General features: G+C 37.9%; 1 long non-coding RNA gene across 2 annotated transcripts; it reads left to right on the top strand.

Annotated features, from left to right (window-relative positions):
* Nucleotides 1–485: 485 nt before the first annotated feature.
* LOC134331812 (uncharacterized) lies at nucleotides 486–2,864 on the top strand. Of its 2 annotated transcripts, none has more exons than XR_010015178.1 (3): nucleotides 486–547; nucleotides 1,143–1,259; nucleotides 2,750–2,864. It is a non-coding gene; the product is annotated as an uncharacterized LOC134331812 (long non-coding RNA). The 2 variants fall into 2 exon arrangements; XR_010015177.1 differs by having other exon boundaries at nucleotides 491–547; nucleotides 1,124–1,259.
* The last annotated feature ends 9,021 nt before the right edge of the window (nucleotides 2,865–11,885 follow it).

The raw sequence follows: 11,885 nt of genomic DNA, 5'->3' as shown, positions 1-11,885 counted from the left end.
TTCGTTCGTTCGGCTTTCAAGTCGCAGGAACAACTGACCAATCAAATTAAAGAGAATTTATAAACGGAACAAATGCCATAAGGCCGGTGTTAAAGTGAAAGTAGCAGTGAGCTAAGTCATCTCACCAGGAAGCTGTGGTTTAGTAAACAGATGTGTGAACACGGTAAAAAAAACAAAAAAAAACAAAAAAAAACGGTGTGGGACACAGCTTAAACTGTTGAATTAAAACTAAGAAAGCTTATACTATGGCGTCAGATTAGTGCCAAAAGTCGAGAGCACATTTTATTTGTGTGCGAGCAGGATTTTCTCTGCTCTCGCATGAATTCACCCCGCTCGTTCACCTATAAGTTGTGCTCGCGCACGAATTTGCATGCGCGCGCACGAATTTGCATGCGCGCGCTCGAAACGCTGCTCTCGCGCTCAGATCGTATGCGTGCACTCAAAACAGTGCCAAAAGTCGTCGACCAATCAGAATGTGTTTTCGGCTTCGACCAATGAGCCACAACTTCCCGTTGTAAAGAGAGTTATGGACAATCAACGACCTCAGGTAAGATTATTATTTATTTTATTTTACTTATTTTTTTAATTAAAAAAAGTGTCAAAGAGAATGTAAAGTTAACTTTGTGTCATTATGTGAATATAAACTCGATTTTATATGACTGACTTTGGAAATCCAGCTAAAGCGGTACCCCTAACTTACATAAAATAGCTTTTGTGTATTTTACATGTTAATTAATAAAGTAAAGCCTTTATACAGTAAAGTTAATGTGTTCACGAGTTCAGTGCCACAGTACAAAAATGGACTATTTTAGTAAATCAAAGTGGGTAGATCAGAAAGCTATAGCCACCTAAATGATATGATGAACTATCTCTAACACGATAGTGAACATATTATTTTTACTTTCCCAACCAAGACTAGAATATCAAACATGACACATTAAATAATTTAACCTCAACTTTTTAAAATAAAGATGTTTTACAATTGAATGTTTTGCTGTTTTTTTATTATTACAGCAATTTGATAGTTTTTGATACCAGTATGTCAGGCTTTTGCTTTATTTACTATTATATAAAGTGTGAACATTGCATATTTACCATGCATAATGTAATGTTTTAAATGTAGGTTTCTGAATGATTTGCAGTGTTCAAGAAAAAGCCACATACAATGACAGCTTTTCCCTGGTGCATCTATTGTAGCTGAGATTCCCCCACCAGAATCCAGCAAGGAAGCAAGTAGTGTTAGAACACCAAGCAGTAAGGTAAAAACATATCTGCAATATCAACAATATTATAGTACCAACCAGTCTGCATTTAATATGGTGCACTTATTGTGTATTGATATTGTTAACACTAATGTTTTTATTTAGGCTTTATGTTCAGTGTGTCAAATATATTTTCCATTGGATTGTATAGAAATTCATGCCAGCTAGTGTGGAAAAAGATAACAATGTATTTGATATTATCTTTATTTTTATTACTCCTATAATTAAATTATAAGGACAGTACTATCATATTAGGACACCGTTATAATTATTGAGTTAATGCATTAAATATGGACCTTAATTCCAATTCTGCTTTGTTCACCTGCTATAATAACACCAGCTTGTGTGTGTTTAAGCTAAAAAAAAAATGTCATAAAATCATAAAAATATGATTGACTACACTTCTATAAATACATTTGCAGAGTGGTATGTACATGTATATAACAAGTAGGGATGTCCCGATCACGTTTTTTTGTTCCCGATACCGATCCCGATTATTAATTTTGATCCCGATCCGATACCGAGTCTCAAACCGATACTTGTATTTTCTAGATATTGTCTAGATAAGAACTGTATAATACTGTTCACACAGTGCACACTTCAAGTACATTACAGTTATTCAAATTAATCCAATGTATATGTTTAACAACTAAATAGCTCTGCAGTGCTGAAGGGGAAAATGCTGCATCCAAGCTATTGGCTTAATGTTTTTGTATTTTTACAAAATCAATCAAAATGAGTGAGATAATTACAGTTTTACTTTAAACTTTACATTCGAATGTAACAGAAATCTGTGTAGCAGCTTAACTTGAATATAAGAAAAAAAGTTACTTAAAAGCATTACAGTAAAACCTGAATACCAAAATAAAATGGAAAGGCTCTTTTGTTATGAAGGAAAGCCAGTTTCTAAAGTGCTTGTATTGTGTCAGTGGTTTGATGGACATTTCTAGTGTGTTTTGACCCTTTGGGGCTTCCATAGTGCATGGAATAGCGTGCTTGACTCTAGCTGTCCGCTATTCGGTACCGTAACAGAAGAAGTTAATAAAGTGTTCTGCTCCCGACAATATGTGAATATACCGTGTATTTATTTCTTTATTAAACGAGTGCATCACTACGTTGTTTTGTAAACCGGAGTGATCCTCGACACACACCATATAAACAGTAAAATTGTACAGTAATGAATGCAGCTCTGCTCCTACCACCTCCTGAAATGCTCACATTGCAGACATTACACTGCTGCTGGACTTGTTTCACTTTCCAATTCAAACTATTTCCACACAGCGGACATGCTGATGTAAAACAAAAGATCGGATTATGATCGGATTATGATCGGCATTAGTAAAGCCGATTCTGATCAGTTAAAAAATGCCTTGATCGGCCCCAATCCCGATCTTTGAGATCGGATCGGGACATCCCTGATAACAAGAAACATTGTAATCTATACAAGTCAATGCTTATTTTGCTTTTTGGTGTTTCTTTCTGAACAGGCTAATGCAGACTTTACCACCTATGGTTAAGACAGCTGGTTCGCCCTCTCTTTGTCCAAGAACATTCTTTCAATGGCTCAGTATTTGTCTGTGGATATTTGTACTCATTCAATAAATAAGTAAAACAATGTGTACTGTTATTTATTTATATGTAATATATATGAGAATAGAGTCAGTACAAGTATCTATGAGAATAGAGTCAGTACAAGTCAGAGTCAGTACAAAAGTTACATTTGCCACATTTGTTCCGGGGTCATAAAAGGGGATGGTGGTTCCAGCCTTCAACAAAGATCTGAAGGTCGGAGAAGAAACACAAGGTGTACCAGAGAGAAGTGCAGGGTATTTGCAATGTCCAGCATCCCAACTTGTTCAAGATTGTGCAGGATATCATACACTGTTAGCCCGGAATTTATATTTAATCAAACATTTTTAGTACAACATACATAAATTATTTAAGTTTTTTTGCTCTACTCTAAAATGCAGAGTACATTGTACTAATTTGAGTACACATTTAAATGTGCTAAAAGATTTAAGTTTACTAAACAAAAAAAATACTTTTCTATCAGATTAACTTAAAAAAGTTAAGTTAAGGTAATAAAACAGAAAAACCATTTACGTGTAAGTCTGCCTTTTTTCAGCTCGCTGTTGGTGAATCAGGCAGCCATTTGTTTTAACTTTTGTAACCTGTTGTTGCAAATTACTTTTTACTTTTCATTTAAGGCTTTTTGCAAAAGTAAACTTGACTTCCTCCAATGTCTTTTGTGAAGTGGAACCTTTGTTAAACTAAGTGGACAAAAATTTTCTTCCTCATTATGCTATTTTTGAGTAGCATGTACACCAGTCTGATGGGGCTTTTTCATCTTCCGTCTAATTTTGGTAAGTGTTGTACTTAACAATTTTGTTTAAAATAAATGATCTTAATGTTGACACTAAATAAATAATCAAACAGCGCTGCTTTATTTGCCGTATTTAGGCTACATGCTAGCATGTTAGCATGATAGCCTTCATACGAAGCAAAGAGTGTGCTGGCTTGCTTTATTTTAATCCTTAAATTAATGCTATTAATGTTGATTTTAATACTTCTGTTTCTTGTTTCTTTGTGTTGTTTTACAGGTTCATGGTTACTGTAAAGAGCTGTTTGTGTTTCATCAGAACTTTATATACAGTTTGTACAGTTGTTAAGATGTTTTCTTGACATGTTGTATTTTAAGTAAATACTTCTGAAGTGAAATAAAGAAAAATAATTGTATAATTGTGTCTGTTTCTCTATAAACATTTGTAATTCATATTTAAAATGTAATTAACATGAAAACTAAGAAGAAATCAATAGTTTTTTCCATTGAGCTCAAGATAATAAGTAGAATTATTGGGAAAAGCAGTTGGTATAACAAAAAAAAGAAAGTTTAATCAACTTGCCTTTCAGGTGTAATAACTTAATGTTTTAAGTTATGCTAACTCAAGTTTTCATTATACATTACTTAACTTTTTTAGGGCAACCGGTTTCCTGAAATTTTTTAAGTAGATTGAACTTATCCGGGCTTACAGTGTAAAATGTGGAGGTCACAGCTGTCCACACATCAACCAACAGCCTTTCTGTAAGACAAAAAAATAATTTAAAATGTAATACTTTCTTGACTGAATAACATCTGTGAAAAAGTGGTAGCTGAATAGAATTCAAGGACAACAATAGCCTTAAAATGTAGAAACAATAAATAATGTAGGGAAATATACAGCAGGGCTCTAGACTAACTTTTTGCACTGGTTGCACTGGTGCGCCTTTTTTCTTAGGTGCACCAGCACAAAAGTTAGGTGCACCCAAATTTTCGACCGCATCGCATTTAACACCGCAGTTTTACAGGTTCACTTTTTTTTTAATCGTTGTCCATATAGGCAATATCGACTTGTAAATGATTAACAATTTGGTCAACATGGCCTCATTTGATGATCTGTTTGCTGCTGCCTGCCGCTGAAAGGCAGCAGAGAGAGGGGACACTTGGGCAGTACATTTATCCCGGCATGTAATGGGTTTTATAGATGCATTGTGCTTTTTCAGCATTTCAATTCGAAATGTATTACAACCAGTCACAAATGCACTATTGCTCTTCCTACACTCTTTACAGTCAATGATAGTATTATAGTAGACTATAATACAAATTATAAAAATAATAATAGAGTAAATGTGTGTATGTATGTGTGTATATCTGTTTATATGTGTGTGTATGTGTGTATATCTGTTTATATGTGTGTGTATGTGTGTACATCTGTTTATATACAGGTCCTTCTCAAAAAATTAGCATATTGTGATAAAGTTCATTATTTTCCATAATGTAATGATAAAAATTAAACTTTCATATATTTTAGATTCATTGCACACCAACTGAAATATTTCAGGTCTTTTATTGTTTTAATACTGATGATTTTGGCATACAGCTCATGAAAACCCAAAATTCCTATCTCAAAAAATTAGCATATCATGAAAAGGTTCTCTAAACGAGCTATTAACCTAATCATCTGAATCAACGAATTAACTCTAAACACCTGCAAAAGATTCCTGAGGCTTTTAAAAACTCCCAGCCTGGTTCATTACTCAAAACTGCAATCATGGGTAAGACTGCCGACCTGACTGCTGTCCAGAAGGCCATCATTGACACCCTCAAGCAAGAGGGTAAGACACAGAAAGAAATTTCTGAACGAATAGGCTGTTCCCAAAGTGCTGTATCAAGGCACCTCAGTGGGAAGTCTGTGGGAAGGAAAAAGTGTGGCAGAAAACGCTGCACAACGAGAAGAGGTGACCGGACCCTGAGGAAGATTGTGGAGAAGGGCCGATTCCAGACCTTGGGGGACCTGCGGAAGCAGTGGACTGAGTCTGGAGTAGAAACATCCAGAGCCACCGTGCACAGGCGTGTGCAGGAAATGGGCTACAGGTGCCGCATTCCCCAGGTCAAGCCACTTTTGAACCAGAAACAGCAGCACTGGACTGTTGCTCAGTGGTCCAAAGTACTGTTTTCGGATTAAAGCAAATTTTGCATGTCATTCAGAAATCAAGGTGCCAGAGTCTGGAGGAAGACTGGGGAGAAGGAAATGCCAAAATGCCTGAAGTCCAGTGTCAAGTACCCACAGTCAGTGATGGTCTGGGGTGCCATGTCAGCTGCTGGTGTTGGTCCACTGTGTTTTATCAAGGGCAGGGTCAATGCAGCTAGCTATCAGGAGATTTTGGAGCACTTCATGCTTCCATCTGCTGAAAAGCTTTATGGAGATGAAGATTTCATTTTTCAGCACGACCTGGCACCTGCTCACAGTGCCAAAACCACTGGTGAATGGTTTACTGACCATGGTATTACTGTGCTCAATTGGCCTGCCAACTCTCCTGACCTGAACCCCATAGAGAATCTGTGGGATATTGTGAAGAGAAAGTTGAGAGACACAAGACCCAACACTCTGGATGAGCTTAAGGCCGCTATCGAAGCATCCTGGGCCTCCATAACACCTCAGCAGTGCCACAGGCTGATTGCCTCCATGCCACGCCGCATTGAAGCAGTCATTTCTGCAAAAGAATTCCCGACCAAGTATTGAGTGCATAACTGAACATAATTATTTGAAGGTTGACTTTTTTTGTATTAAAAACACTTTTCTTTTATTGGTCGGATGAAATATGCTAATTTTTTGAGATAGGAATTTTGGGTTTTCATGAGCTGTATGCCAAAATCATCAGTATTAAAACAATAAAAGACCTGAAATATTTCAGTTGGTGTGCAATGAATCTAAAATATATGAAAGTTTAATTTTTATCATTACATTATGGAAAATAATGAACTTTATCACAATATGCTAATTTTTTTAGAAGGACCTGTATATGTGTGTGTATGTGTGTATATCTGTTTATATGTGTGTGTATATTTGTGTGTGTGTGTGTGTATATCTGTATATATATATATATATATATATGTGTGTGTATATTTGTGTGTGTGTGTATGGGGCTCTAGAGTGTAATCTTAAATGCAGTGCATTATATTATCGGCTTTACTGTATCGTTTACACAGTCCCAAAATCGCTTGCGGTGCAATCACTGTGTGATTACATGTATACTGATATTTCATTGTCTTTTAGTTATTTTTATATTTTACTTAACGAAAATATTGTCGTGTTTTTACTTTCATTATCGCCGCACTTTACCGCTAGCATTAGCCACTTGCTACTGTAGAGGGTCGGCTCACTTAGCCGCTGTGCGTGGGGATGCTACAGGTCTTTTGCTGTGCGGTGGTGGAGGTGTGGGAATAAAAGCACACGACATAGTAGAGTCACTTTAACTGTTTAGTCAGGACTTCCAAGAGCGTTCCAGCACCCAAACTTCCATCCTGGGGCTATACGGCGAGTCTCATATACGAAACTAAACAAACTGCACATAACCAGGTGCTGCATTCTGATTGGCTGAGCTGAATGTCACATACCGCCGCTACAATATTGTCCCGCCCTTCACTATCTCTGATTGTGTGTTTGTTGTTGAACCACAGGGAGACTTTCAGAGTCGCGGAGACTTTTTTTCCCCCTCGAACGGCTGGTCGCACCGGTGCGACCTAAGATTTTTTTTAGTCGCACCATTGAGAAATTAGGTCGCATGTGCGACCAAATTGGTCGCACACTAGAGCCCTGTACAGTGTATCACAAAAGTGAGTACACCCCTCACATTTCTGCAAATATTTTATTATATCTTTTCATGGGACAACACTATAGAAATAAAACTTGGATATAACTTAGAGTAGTCAGTGTACAACTTGTATAGCAGTGTAGATTTACTGTCTTCTGAAAATAACTCAACACACAGCCATTAATGTCTAAATGGCTGGCAACATAAGTGAGTACACCCCACAGTGAACATGTCCAAATTGTGCCCAAAGTGTCAATATTTTGTGTGACCACCATTATTATCCAGCACTGCCTTAACCCTCCTGGGCATGGAATTCACCAGAGCTGCACAGGTTGCTACTGGAATCCTCTTCCACTCCTCCATGATGACATCACGGAGCTGGTGGATGTTAGACACCTTGAACTCCTCCACCTTCCACTTGAGGATGTGCCACAGGTGCTTAATTGGGTTTAGTCCATCACCTTTACCTTCAGCTTCCTCAGCAAGGCAGTTGTCATCTTGGAGGTTGTGTTTGGGGTCGTTATCCTGTTGGAAAACTGCCATGAGGCCCAGTTTTCGAAGGGAGGGGATCATGCTCTGTTTCAGAATGTCACAGTACATGTTGGAATTCATGTTTCCCTCAATGAACTGCAGCTCCCCAGTGCCAGCAACACTCATGCAGCCCAAGACCATGATGCTACCACCACCATGCTTGACTGTAGGCAAGATACAGTTGTCTTGGTACTTCTCACCAGGGCGCCGCCACACATGCTGGACACCATCTGAGCCAAACAAGTTTATCTTGGTCTCGTCAGACCACAGGGCATTCCAGTAATCCATGTTCTTGGACTGCTTGTTTTCAGCAAACTGTTTGCTGGCTTTCTTGTGCGTCAGCTTCCTTCTGGGATGACGACCATGCAGACCGAGTTGATGCAGTGTGCGGCGTATGGTCTGAGCACTGACAGGCTGACCTCCCACGTCTTCAACCTCTGCAGCAATGCTGGCAGCACTCATGTGTCTATTTTTTAAAGCCAACCTCTGGATATGACGCCGAACACGTGGACTCAACTTCTTTGGTCGACCCTGGCGAAGCCTGTTCCGAGTGGAACCTGTCCTGGAAAACCGCTGTATGACCTTGGCCACCATGCTGTAGCTCAGTTTCAGGGTGTTAGCAATCTTCTTATAGCCCAGGCCATCTTTGTGGAGAGCAACAATTCTATTTCTCACATCCTCAGAGAGTTCTTTGCCATGAGGTGCCATGTTGAATATCCAGTGGCCAGTATGAGAGAATTGTACCCAAAACACCAAATTTAACAGCCCTGCTCCCCATTTACACCTGGGACCTTGACACATGACACCAGGGAGGGACAACGACACATTTGGGCACAATTTGGACATGTTCACTGTGGGGTGTACTCACTTATGTTGCCAGCCATTTAGACATTAATGGCTGTGTGTTGAGTTATTTTCAGAAGACAGTAAATCTACACTGCTATACGAGCTGTACACTGACTACGTTATATCCAAGTTTCATGTCTATAGTGTTGTCCCATGAAAAGATATAATGAAATATTTGCAGAAATGTGAGGGGTGTACTCACTTTTGTGATACACTGTATGTTGAAGAAATGTATAACTTAGACAATCAAGGACATTTGTGCCAGTATGCCCAAATTTGGCCAGTGGGAATCCTAGCATGGATTTAAATTCAGTTACTTGTGGAACTGTCTGTACCCTGATGGATGGCATTCTGGTTTCCACATGTTCACTCACCAACATGTGAATTTGCCTGAGGGCATTTAATATATCTTCAGGAATATGATTTTTTTCCCACTAATTAATCAATAATAATCATTTCATGTGTGCTAATGAAATGTAAATAATTCAGATCAATACATAAGGCAGACTGCTTACTACATACTGCTTTTTATGCAGCTACCCCTCCAAAGCTTTATGTCTTAGTAAGGCCTAGACAACAAGAAACTTAAGATAATTAGACATACATGTTAAAAGATGAGTAGTCAGAATATGCCTGATTGTTAAAGCTTTAACAAATTCTACCCTTTTAAAATGATGATTTTTATGTACTCTAAAATAAGTCTAAAATAAAATAAATAATAATCTTACCTGAGGTCGTTGATTGTCCATTACTCTCTTTACAACGGGAAGTTGTGGCTCATTGGTCGAAGCCGAAAACACATTCTGATTGGTCGACGACTTTTGGCACTGTTTTAACGTGCAGACTCCGAGCGCGAGGGCAAGTGCAGTTATGAGAGCGAGCAGGAAATATCTGAGCGCGAGCGCAGTTTGCTTTGAGTGCACGCATACGATTTGAGCGCGAGAGCAGCGTTTCGAGCGCGCGCATGCAAATTTGTGCGCGAGCACAACTTATAGGTGAACGAGCGGGGTGAATTCATGCGAGAGCAGAGAAAATCCTGCTCGCACACAAATAAAATGTGCTCTCGACTTTTGGCACTAATCTGACGCTATAGTATAGAACCACGGCACATAAACTTCATGAACAGATACAATGTTGTGGCACTTTGGTTATTTCTGCGATCGTTTTTGTAAATGAATGATTAAAACTTTTATATATACAACCCCTGGCAAAAATTATGGAATCACCACTCTTGGAAGATGTTCTGTCAATTGTTTAATTTTGTAGAAAAAAAATAAATCACAGACATGCCACAAAACTATCATTTTTCAAAATGTCAACCTTCTGGCATTAAGAAACAATTAAAAAAAGAAACAAATATAATAGTTGTGGTCAGTCACAATTGCTTTTTTTAGATCAAGTAGAGGAAAAAAATATGGAATCACTCAAATCTGAGGAAAAAATTATGGAATCACTCTGTAATTTGCAGTTTAAAAACAAAACATCTGCAGCAGATTAGATTTGCTAATTATTCTTCAGTTTAAAAAGAGTGCTCACACCTCGGAGAGCTGTTGCACAAAGCAGATTGTCATGAATCATGGTTCCAACACAAGATATGTCAGTTGAAACAAATGAGAGGATTATACAACTCCTTCAAGAAGATAAATCATTGAGGAATGTCGCAAAAGATGTTGGTTGTTCCCAGTAAGCTGTGTTTAAAATCTGGACCAAGTACAAACAAAATGGGAAGGTTGTAAAAGGGAAGCATACTGGTAGACCAAGTAAGACATCAAAGCATCAAGATAGAAAACTTAAAGCAATATGTCTTGAAAACAGAAAATGCACAACAAAACAAATGAGAAACAAGTGGCCGGAAAGTGGAGTCAATGTCTGTGACTGAACTGTAAGAAATCACCTAAAAGAAATGGGATTTACATACAGAAAAGCCAAACAAAAGCCATCATTAACACCTAAAAAGAAAAGAACAAGGTTAAAGTAGGCTAAAGAAAAGCAATCGTGGACTGTGGGTGACTGGATAAAAGTGATCTTCAGTGATGAATCGCGAATCTGCATTGGGCAAGGTGATGATGCTGGAACTTTTGTTTGGTGTCTGTCCAATGAAATTTATGAAGATAACTGCCTAAAGAAAACATGTTAATTTCCACAGTTGTTGATGATATGGGCCTGCATGTCGGGTAAAGGCACAGGGGAGATGGTCTTCAATAAATGCCAAAGTCCACATTGAAATTTTGGACGCTTTTCTTATTCCATCAGTTGAAAGGATGTTTGGTGATGATGACTTCATTTTTCAAGATGATAATGCATCTTGCCATAGGGCAAAGGACGTGAAAACTTTCCTTCAAGAAAACATATAATGTCAATGGCATGGCCTGCAAATAGTCCGGATCTCAATCCATTTGAAAATCTCTGGTGGAAATTGAAGAAAATGGTCAATGACAAGGTTCCAACCTGCAAAGCTGATCTGGCAACAGCAAGAGACAGTTGAAGGCAGATTGATGAAGAATACTGTTTGTCATTAGTTAACTCCATGCCTCAGAGAGTTTAAACCATTATAAAAGCCAGAGGTGGTGCAACAAAGTAATAATGGTGCAGTGTTTTCTAATGATTCCATAATTTTTTCCTCAGATTTGAGTGATTCCATATTTTTTTTATCTACTTGATCTAAAAAAAAGCAATTGTGACTGACCACAACTATTATATTTGTTTCTTTTTTTTATTGTTTCTTAATGCCAGAGGGTTGACAGTTTGAGAAATGATAGTTTTGTGGCATGTCTGTGATTTATTTTTTTTCTACAAAATTAAACAATTGAAAGAACATCTTCCAAGAGTGGTGATTCCATAATTTTTGCCAGGGGTTGTATATATATATACTGTATATATTGGAAATAATCATAATAATTTAAAGATTTAAAGTTAGGCCTTCTAAAATATATCAAAATCTGCATGGCCCTGAAAACATATGCAGCTGACATGTTCAATTTGCCCATACACTGATTAGGCATAACATTATGACCACCTTCCTAATATTGTGTTGGTCCCCCTTTTGCTGACAAAACAGCCCTGCAACTGCATGCACTGTGTATTCTGATGCCTTTCTATCAGAACCAACATTAA

This window comes from Trichomycterus rosablanca, chromosome 17 (assembly GCF_030014385.1).
Source record: "Trichomycterus rosablanca isolate fTriRos1 chromosome 17, fTriRos1.hap1, whole genome shotgun sequence".
Lineage (NCBI taxonomy): Eukaryota > Metazoa > Chordata > Actinopteri > Siluriformes > Trichomycteridae > Trichomycterus > Trichomycterus rosablanca.
The sequence above is the reverse complement of the archived record's forward strand: the minus strand, read 5'-3'. Positions and strand labels throughout refer to the sequence as shown.